The 10,019-nt window shown below is 44.9% G+C and overlaps 1 long non-coding RNA gene across 1 annotated transcript; it reads left to right on the forward strand.

Annotated features, from left to right (window-relative positions):
* The first annotated feature begins 1,798 nt into the window (after positions 1–1,798).
* On the forward strand, positions 1,799–9,147 carry LOC109316276. The gene is made up of 3 exons (XR_002102790.1): positions 1,799–1,808; positions 5,252–5,254; positions 8,448–9,147. It is a non-coding gene; the product is annotated as an uncharacterized LOC109316276 (long non-coding RNA).
* Positions 9,148–10,019: the final 872 nt, after the last annotated feature.

The raw sequence follows: 10,019 nt of genomic DNA on the forward strand, positions 1-10,019 counted from the left end.
TAGAGCAACCTTTGGCCCTAAGGGTTCCTGGGCTATGGCTCCCATGGCCAAAAGACCTAATACAGTTTAATGTTATTGCTGGGTTGCATGCTTACCATTTAGGTAGTCTGATTTCAAAGGCATTACTCACTCTGGTAACCACTATGGATCTGACCCCAGAACTCATGCTATTGGCATGTCAGCATGCAGCCCATCTCATTAATTTTTTCAGGTAACCCTGATGGGTGATATGCTGCTGTCCACCTCGTGACCTCTACGGAAGCATAAGACTTGGCCAAAGTCATCCAAATTATTGGGTGTCATTTAGAAAGTCATTTTGGGTCTGATACAAAGCCTGCAGCTATCTGAGGGACTCAATTTGTTGATTCCTTTTGTTTTTGGATCAGGCCATGGCAGAGTTAGCAGTGGATCCCATAGCTCTTGAGTATCGGATTCATGCTTAAACACTGACAGCACTCTGTCACAAACTAGGCTCCTTGCAATATAAAGGACTAAAATATGCTAGCTGTAAAATGAGAAGTTATTTTTTTTTAGGGGAGATTTTTCCTTAAATGATGCACTGAATCATATTAGGTTTAGCAAGGACAAGAGTTAATAACATGAGTCATTCAAAGCCACAGCTTCTTAAGAACAGGGACCATAGTGTTTACCCCCACTTCAAGATCAGACTAGGTTAACTTGGTTAGACCTCAGCTGCCCTATTTTGAGTAGAAAGGGCTGTCAGCTTTCTCAGAGCAGTTAATCTTTGTTAAATAATTCTTACCTATAAGTTTTTAAAGCAATTTTGAGCCAGGAAAGTGAAAAAATACTTATACAAGTAGACACTTGGTTTTGCCCAGTCTCCCCAAACTATTCCATATTCAGTAAAGTGTGTGGATCAGATGCTCAGCTGGTATATCTCAGAGGAACTTAATTGACTTCAGCACAGCTGTGCTGATTTTTGTCAGTTCATAAGAACATAAGTATATAAGAAGTGCCATTTACTGGATCATAGGTCCATCCTGTCCAGTATCCTGTGTCACACAGTGCCAGAGGTCAGAAGCTGAAAGGGAGAATGAACTGGGTATGACCAGTGTTTTTCCCATTATTCCTCTCTCACTTGTATCCTCCAGCATTTAAGGTCTAAGAAGTTCTGATTTCAGAGGCTGTATCCCTAACTCCCATGCTGAATAGCTACTGATGCACCTTTCCTTCAAGAATTTGTCCAATCCTTTTTTGAACCTGGCTAAACTGTCAGCTTCCACAACACTTGGTGGCAATGAATTCCAAACTTTAATTATATGCTGTGTGAAAAAGGACTTCCTTTTGATAATTTTAAATTTACTACCTAGTCCAGTTAGTTAGCTTTCAACTTACTACACAGTTGAGGGTTTGTCCCTGTTCATTTTTGCAGTGCATGCACCATTTATAGAACAACAGAAAATTATTCCATTAGAATAGGAGTAGAAGTATATAGGTAAAATCCAGCTTTTATATTTAGAGGCCATTAACAGCTTGCCCCAGTTACATTTTCAAGATAGAAAGTCTGGGGCATGTTTGGTTCCTTGGTACTGTGGTATAAATTTGAAATGATCGACTTCAGCAAAATAATCCTAGACTTACATAACAAGAATATAGTAGTACCTTACTCTCTGTAATAGTTAGCCTTGATTTTACTTCATAAATTATATTGCTATAATGTCATTTTCCATTCTTCCCCTTGAAAATAGCTATTATGCAGTACTGCTGTCACAGAATAAGAACCTAGAAATGATATCATAAGCCTTCTCTCTAATTCCATGAAAAGAGTTGTCTGTTAGGAAGAACTAGTTAGGCACTAAGATGCCAGGAAAGATATCCTATTTTCAGTAAAACGTTATTTCTTTTGACATGCTGTAATGTGCATTTTTTAACAACTTTTGGGCCAGCTGGGAGTCAAGGGCTCTGAATACCTCAGAGGGTCTGGCCTGAAACAAGTAAGGAGTCTCCCTCCCTGCTTAGTCACATGGGCTAAGTATAGGTGTTCAAGAAGCCCATGGTGGAAGTGCTCTAACTTTCAAACTTTTAATCTAAGTGCCCACTGTTAAGTCAGGAGGAAGCAGAACACATGGCAATCCTTGGGGGTGATGGGGAAGAGCTTGGAGCCTGCCTGCAAGGGCAAGGGCAAAAGGTGTGGCGTGGGAGGGCTCTCACATGCCTCCCGGCATGCCCTGAGGACTCCCTGGGCTGCCAAAGACTCCAGAGCGGAGCTGAATGGCCAAGCCACCCCTGATTGACTGGCAGGGACATCATGGCACTGATCTGGACAGTGGCTTGTCATGGGCATGCACTCTTATGGCCACGAGCACCAGCCAGCTGTCTCACGCATGGCCACCCAGTGCACCCTGCACCTGCCAAGTATGTGCGTGTCCCGGATGCCTGGGTTCTGTGTGCATGTCTGTGTGTGTGTCTGTGTACATGTATTTCCATGTGTGCATATGTATGCATGTGTGTCCCAGATACCTGCATTCCCTCCCCCACCCCCCGGATATTGGTGGCCCCAGCACCACGGAGTGACCAAGCTGTCTGAGTCCGTGAAGCCTTGGCCAAGTAACTTCTCACTGGAAGTCCTCCCTACGTGAATAGAGCTCGAGGGCTTCAAGTGCCCACACCCTGGCCCTAGGCCATGGGTCTCCAGTCCTGGGTTCCCCTAGCCCTGGATCAAGAAGCATTGCCTGCTCTGGAACTTGGATCCATGCGCAGGGGGCTGCCTATCCTCACAGAGCCCCCTTTCAGCAGGACCTGGGCCTGGAGTGGCATAGCCTGATAGGCTGGTGGGCTGCCTCCTTCCCCCCATTCTCTCTGGGGCCCTGCCACCTGTTAGTGACTGCCAGCAGTTGGGGGTTTCAAGTTAGCCCTAGAAGGCAGGCTGCGTTCTTCTTCTTATGTCACTTGGTCTAATGCGCTAGAGTGCAAGGAATATATCTGTGTGTGTGTAAGTTGTACAGCTTGTTATAAGTCTCTGTGCATTGTTAAGTACAGTGTCAAGCTTTTTAGTGTGACAACTTCTGGACTGTACAGGAGCACAGAAGTCTGCTGGGGCATATACCACTGCAAGTACAGTGGTTCTGAGCACTTTGAAGTTGGCACACCATGTCATGCTGGCTAAATGTTATAAGGCAGATACCTGTGCAGTGACTTTACTGCTGACCTTCTGAATGTGATGTTTATAGGTGAGGAAATGGTCTAATGTGACTCCTTGGTAAGTTAGGGTATGCTCATAGGGTTGCCTATTCTGATATTCAGCATGCTCTTGCCTCAAGGATTTTCCAGGTGGAAGAGCGGCAATACTGATTTATTGATGCTCCCCATTGCCCTGGTGCCTTCCAAACACCCTCCCCACAACCTCCATACCACTGGCCTGGAAGAAAGCAGAGGCTCCAGGATTGGGACACCCTACTGTTGTTGGGGGCTTAACAGTTTGTGTTACACTTGAATGGGGCCATAAATCTTGGTAATTGACAACTGACTGCCCCATCCTTCAAGGTTGCATTGCTTTCCTGAGAAAGACCAGCATGTTTCCCTAGAACCACCTGACACAAACTCACACCTAAACAGACCCTGATATACACTGAAATATCTTTTTGATCCCCACGGCCAAAGTGTAACCAACAGGTGAAACTACATATTTTCGCTGGCAGTCCTCCAGGTGCTGTTTGGCAGAGCAGCTCTGAATAAACACTGCTGCAGGTAAGGTGCAGTGGGAAATGGGAATTCTTCCTAGCAACCTGCCCCTCATTCCCTCCCTCCCTCTCCTCCTAGAGAACCAGAGAAAGCTCATCTGTCTGGACCCTGATGCTTGGGTTTCCCAGCCCTCCTGGCTCCCAAGGCAGGGAGGCGGAGCCCAGGCACCTGGGTTTTCCAAGCTGGGAGACAGAACATGGGTATTCTGTGCAATAGTCAGCACTGAGTCTGGACAGAGAACTCACCAGAGGTCCCTCAGTGTCTATCTTGTCTGCAGATTTCTTATTTGTGTGTGGGAGACCTGGTCATGGAGCCTGAGATGTTGGATCTATGATGGTTTCCTGGACACTTGCAGATTGCTGGAGACATGCACTGACAGCACCGGCAACATGAGGACCAAATGGGACCCTCAGTGTGAGGCATTAGAATGGTCAGGTTAGTGACTGCTTGCACCCACAGTGCTACTGCACTTGAATAAGCCACCTAGGCTCAAGAATGCCCTGGGAAGGTCCAAGGATGAGGTCTGTGGATGGCCAGCTACTCTTTGAGGGAGGCTGCACACACTACTATAGAGCTGAGAGAGTTATAGCACCAGATAGGAAGTTTATGCATAGGATCAAAGACAGCTTGGGATCCAGCTGAGTGGTGTCAGCACTGCCTCCCATGTGGCAGATCATTGCCCTCCCAGGTAGGGCCCAACTCCACCCACCTCACAACCCCACCATGGAGAGCCCCACTCCAGGAATTTGTCGCTGGGCTCAAAACACTGACCCCACCCTCCAGCAGGGGCTAAAAAAACCCCAGACTGAATTCTCTCTTCTCCTTTTCCTCCCTCCCATTCTGAAAACAGCAGCAGGCTGGTAGGCAGAAGTTACAGAAGACACTCTGTTTTGAAACATCTTTATCTGACTCCTCATGCAATGAGGGTTCAGATTTTTACCTGATAGGCCATATTTTAAGTGATCTGCAGCTGTGCGTTTGTGTTTGGTCATGGCTATAGACCGCTTTCTGCGGCCAGATCAGGTGAAAATTGTCATTCTGTCTGTGCCCTAAGGGTGCTTTTACATATTTAAGCGCTTCTGTGCTTGGCGCTTTGAAAAGTTGTATAAGCAGCAAAATGCACTTCAGTGCTGAGAAAATGGCAGCAGCATGCTTTTGAACTAAAACACATTTGGGGTGCTTTAGTTCAAAAGTGCACCACCACCATTTTCTACACGTTGACATGCATTTCGCCACTTATACAACTGCACATGGCACAGTGCAGTTTGCATCAGTCTGCTCCAAAGTGGTGGCTCGCCAGTGCATCATGTGAGAAAAAGGTATTTGTATAAATGCCCAATGTGACTTGGCTAAAGTGAAATAGAAGTCCTTGACAGGACTTGGGACTGAACCCAGGCTTCATAAGTCACTATCCAATGCCTTCAGCACAAACGTTTGTCTTCTCAAAGCAGCTTCCCTTGAATCTCTGAGCTTTTATAGCTTTTACCATAATATTAGCACTAACAGAAAAAGAAGGGATTTTTTTCTTTTTCAGAAGGGTAGTTGTGAGGGAGTGGGAAACCCTGAATGTGGGTAGATGAAGTAGAGAAATGAGAACATATATCTAGAGGTTTAGCAACGGATATATTTTTAACTGTTTACTTTCAGTTTTGCTTAGTAATTTTAACCTTGCCTGGGATGCACTTAGATTGCAAGCAATGAGTATATCTGTGTATTTTTATTTTTGGTTTGAATTTTCAAGTGTTGCAGTCTGTAACCATATGTTTTTGAGTCACTTCCAGAATCTATTTTTATGGCCTCATAAAGAACAAGTTACTAATTTCTAACTAGTTCTCCTTTTCTTAATGGATGCAAGAATAAGATTGCTATGATGCACATGCATCACCCATGGTTAATGTCTAAATTTCTAGAAGAGGGGAAGTCACACAATAGGTCTGAAGTAGGCAAGATATACGGTGCATCATAATATGTTTAGCACACAAAGATGAAAAGAGGAAAAAATATGTAGAAGAGGAAGGAATTAGTATGTTTTATGAAGCTGAGAACTTATGGCATTTTTAGAGCCAAGTGACAGAGATATTAACCCGACTCTTTCCTAGTGGTAGATTCAGGTGAATATTTCATCTCATACGAGTTACCAGTTACATTATGGAACAACAGTAACACAATGAGCATATGGGATCACTGATTGTAGTGATCCTTTAGCACAGACCAAAAGTGGGCTCCAGAAGCAAAAAGAGATCAGTTGAAATAGTGCAAGGAAGTGTTTTGGAATTTCTGCTAGGTTTTACAATGAAATTCTGTAAAGCCTCATTCAACTGTCCTCCTCATATAGTGAGTCGCATTAAAATATGTACCAGGTTTTGGCCAAAGGCAAAGTTATTGTGCCACAATGTTTGGATATAGTCTTCCTCTTTTTGTTCAGTTTTTTTAACGTACAGTTACTGCAGATATCTGTAGAATCTATTTGTTAGCTACTTAAACCATGCTAAAGGAAAATATAGAAAAATGTCTAATGCATTTGAGACTTAATTCTTATACATCATTTGTGGTAGAAAGCATTGTCTATAACATCAACCTTTTTTAGTCAGATGCTTATCTATGCTCATTGGGAGCCCATCCAAATTTCCAGTTTCTACTTACATCACCTCCAGGAATCCCCTGAGGTGGCATGTGTTATTACTTTGCCTCCTCTCAGAGAGTGACCCTGTAGCAAGATTCACAAGTACTCCCTGGAGTGTCTACCTGAAGAATTCTTGTCTGGTCCATCATGGTGTTCTTTCAATCCCTGTAAGTCTCTGCACCAGCCATTTGGGATTGTCCTGCGACATGTGATGAGAGTGGGAATGTGAAGTTAATTCAACACTTCTGTATTTCAATATGGGCTCAAGAGGTTCAGTTCCTGATTTGGATTGGTTATTATTCTCTCTGTACTGACACTTAGATTCCAGTTTCCCATCTTTTGTGTGGCCACCTGATTGTTTTCTCTGTCTGGCTTGCAGCTGCTTCTTTATACCTCTTCTGGAGGAAACAGCTGCCCCTTGTCTTGTCCTTGATCAGGATGCTTGTAGTTGATATGTATTTGCTCAGCACTGTGGGCAAAATATTTGATACACTGAGCTGGTACCCTGTTAGAGGAAAAGCTCTCATCAGCTTTGACCGGAGCAGGATTAAGATTGTTGTCTTTTTTCCTTCTTTATGGCCTGTCCTTATGCTGCTAGAAAACAGCTACAGATCCTAGCTTAGGGGTTCTCAGCCAGGGTGTTGTGGCACTGTGGGGTGCCATGAGATCCTTTTAAGAGTGCCACCATGTGCCGGTCAATATTAGTACTGTTAGGTGTGCAAATACCTACACATTATTCACAAAATAAACCCAGAGATTTCAAGTAGTAATCCATAGTGCCCAAAATATTCTGACCTGTTGTGGTCTTCCTGAGTTCTTTTCAACAGAAGAATTGCTCTAATATTTTTCTGTAATCAAAACATGAGTGAAAACTAAGAGCAGGCATTTTCTGAGAGGTGCCTTGAGTCTAAAAAGAGGTGCTTTGAGCCTAGAAAGGTTGAGAATCACTGTCCTAGTTGACCTCAGTATTCTCAATAAAGAAAGAGAAAACAAAGCTGAAGAACATGGAATAAGGAGGGAATAACTACAGGAAGAGTTGCCTGCTTTATTTTTCCTTGGTGGAATGGAAAACCTTGGAAGCAGGTGTGAAAGCAACGTGGACTTCAATAACTGGAAAGTAATTTTAGTTTTCTTATATGAGTGGCCAAATGCTTTGCTTTTCCAAAGGCAATTTCTATCCACTGGGGCATTGAATATCCGACAGTTATAATTCACCATGTACATGCCAGAACTTATGGGAAGGCTAAAAAAAATAATATAAAACTCTACAGTACTACATAAGAAACCAAGGGAAGGCCATCAAATTCTGCATGGCCTTCTTCTCTAATAGCCAGGCCTTTGAGAAGGGTGGAGGGAGAGGCCAGTCCCTACTCAGCAGTTTTGGGAAATGGAGAATGATTAAATCATTGGCTTTACCTTGTCAGTAGAAATGTAAAACTGTCAAACATAAAAAAAAAAGTATTTCCATATTGGGTGACATGTTTCTTTTTCAGTTATAATTGCCACAGCAGTATAAGCATGCAGCACAAGGTTTAGATTAGTCAAGCACATTTTTGTGTATTATAGTAAAAGATTCCCTGACCTGCCAACCTACCCCAAGTCCAGGTTTTTGGGGAGAGGGGTTTGGGGGGAGGGGTTGTGGGGGTGTAGATTTTATAGTTAAATTCCATCTACTGTCTTTAGGGAAGCCTTAAAGTGTGGACCAAGGAGGTTGTTTTCCATGTACTGTTCCCACTCACTATTTTGGGCTAACTTGTATTATCTTGCTCTGCTGTATAGAATTAAGTATTTCAATTGAACCATGTGTGGACAAGGTATATCTCAGTATAAATAAAGGCGGTACAAACTGACCTTAAATTGTAAACACTTTCCTTGCTGCCACTGTGACAATTTTTTCTTCTTGGGGAAATTCTCTGTCATCAAGCTGAGCCTGCCATCCTTGCTCACTTTGAGTAACACTGCAAGTAGTTGCATTTAAAGCAGATAGTTGCATTTAAAGTCTAGTTTTTGGCCCCACATTTCAAGAAGGATGTGGATAGATTGGAAAGTGTCTAGCAGAGAGCAACAAAAATAATTTGAGGCCTGGGAAGCATGACTTGTGAGGCTAGGCTGGCAGAGATAGTAATTTAGTCTGGAGAAGGGAAGACAGAGGAGAGATTTGATCACAGTCTTTAAATACCCGATAGGTGATTATAGAGAGGATGGGGATAGATTTCTCTTTGTTGATGCAGTGGACAGGGCTCAGAGCAATGGCCTCAAACTGCAGCAGAGAAAATTTAGGTTGGTGATAAGGAAGAACTTTCTGACTGTAAGGGTGGTTAAACATTGGAAAAAGCTGTGGTGGCAGGGCACTGACAGTGTCTGCCATTTTAAGGTTAGTCAGTGAGCTGGGCAGGTGAGGCTAGCCCTCAGTAGAGCAGCCTGCTACTTAAGAGGCAAGCACATAAAAAGCCTTATGTTACTATCAGGCAGGAAACTGGCTAAAGGAGCCTGGCCTGGGTTAGGGCCCCATCTCAGGCAGAAGGCCACCATCTAGGAGTTACATCAGGGGAGTGGAAGTAGTTACAACACACAGCTTGTGGACTGTAGTTCCTGGAGTAACTGGAGGAAAAGATAGGAACCCATGGCATGGAGGAGGTTCCAGGAGACCTGAGAGGGTCCCTAGCTTGGCTGGGGTGAAGAGAGTGGGGCTGTGTGACTAGGACCCCTGAGAGTACCCTGCAGGCATGGAGAGGTATTCTCAGCTGGGGCAAGGCCATCAGATGACTTAGAATAGGCCTGTGGAGCTCAGAGAACAAGGGCACAAGTGGAACAGTGCCAGGAAAAAAGGGTACCAGGAGAGTGCTGAGGATGAAGAACATGAGGGACTTGAGGTCCCGGAACCAGTGTAGGGGTATATGGCTCTGAGAGTGAGGCCCAGAGTGAGGGAGAGGGTAGATTCCCAGGGGGGCACTGTACCACCTTGACTGGTCCAGGTTGGGCCCAGGCCCCGGGGGGGAGTCAAAAGGCAAAGGTGCTCACCACAAGGGGCAGGTCAGTGCTGTAGAGGGCCTGGCACCCCAACTGGCTGGAGAGCAGGGCCAGGCCTAGACAGGCAAAGATCCCTAGAATAGGGGACCACCAACAAGATGTGGGAGCCAGAGTCATCTTAACCCATATGAAGGGGGTGAGTAAAGCCACCTGGAAGTTTGGATGCAAGGGACTGGGCTGAACAGGGGCCATGTTAAGTCCGAAGGAGAACTAGTGCCCTGAGAAGAGAAAAATCTCCCAGATGGGAAGAGGTGTACTCTGAGGGAGAACTGCAGAGAGCTGAAGGACAGGGCAGGGTGGCCTGCCACTTGTCCTGGGTAAGACCTGAAACTGTACCCTACTGGTGCTGGTTAGTGTGGTGGGGCTGCCTGTGGCAGAGCAGTCTGCATGGGCCACTTCAGGGGAAGGTGAGGATGGGATGCCAGAAAGCCTCAGCCCCGCAGTACCTCGTGGGTGACCCTATGGAGGGGAAAGGATAGGGGAGTACACAAGGACAGAAAAGCACTATGGGGCTGATGTAAAAATTACGGTTCATTTCTTTGGAGGCTCACGAATAATAATTCCTCAGACACACATTATTAGCAACACAAAGGGTATATTTGCAAATAGGGTCAGAGTGGAGACAAAAGACCACTCTGCCCCCGAGGAAAACTCTTAGCTGGCT

Source organism: Crocodylus porosus, unplaced genomic scaffold (assembly GCF_001723895.1).
Source record: "Crocodylus porosus isolate Cpor-Errol unplaced genomic scaffold, CroPor_comp1, whole genome shotgun sequence".
NCBI classification, from domain to species: Eukaryota; Metazoa; Chordata; order Crocodylia; family Crocodylidae; genus Crocodylus; species Crocodylus porosus.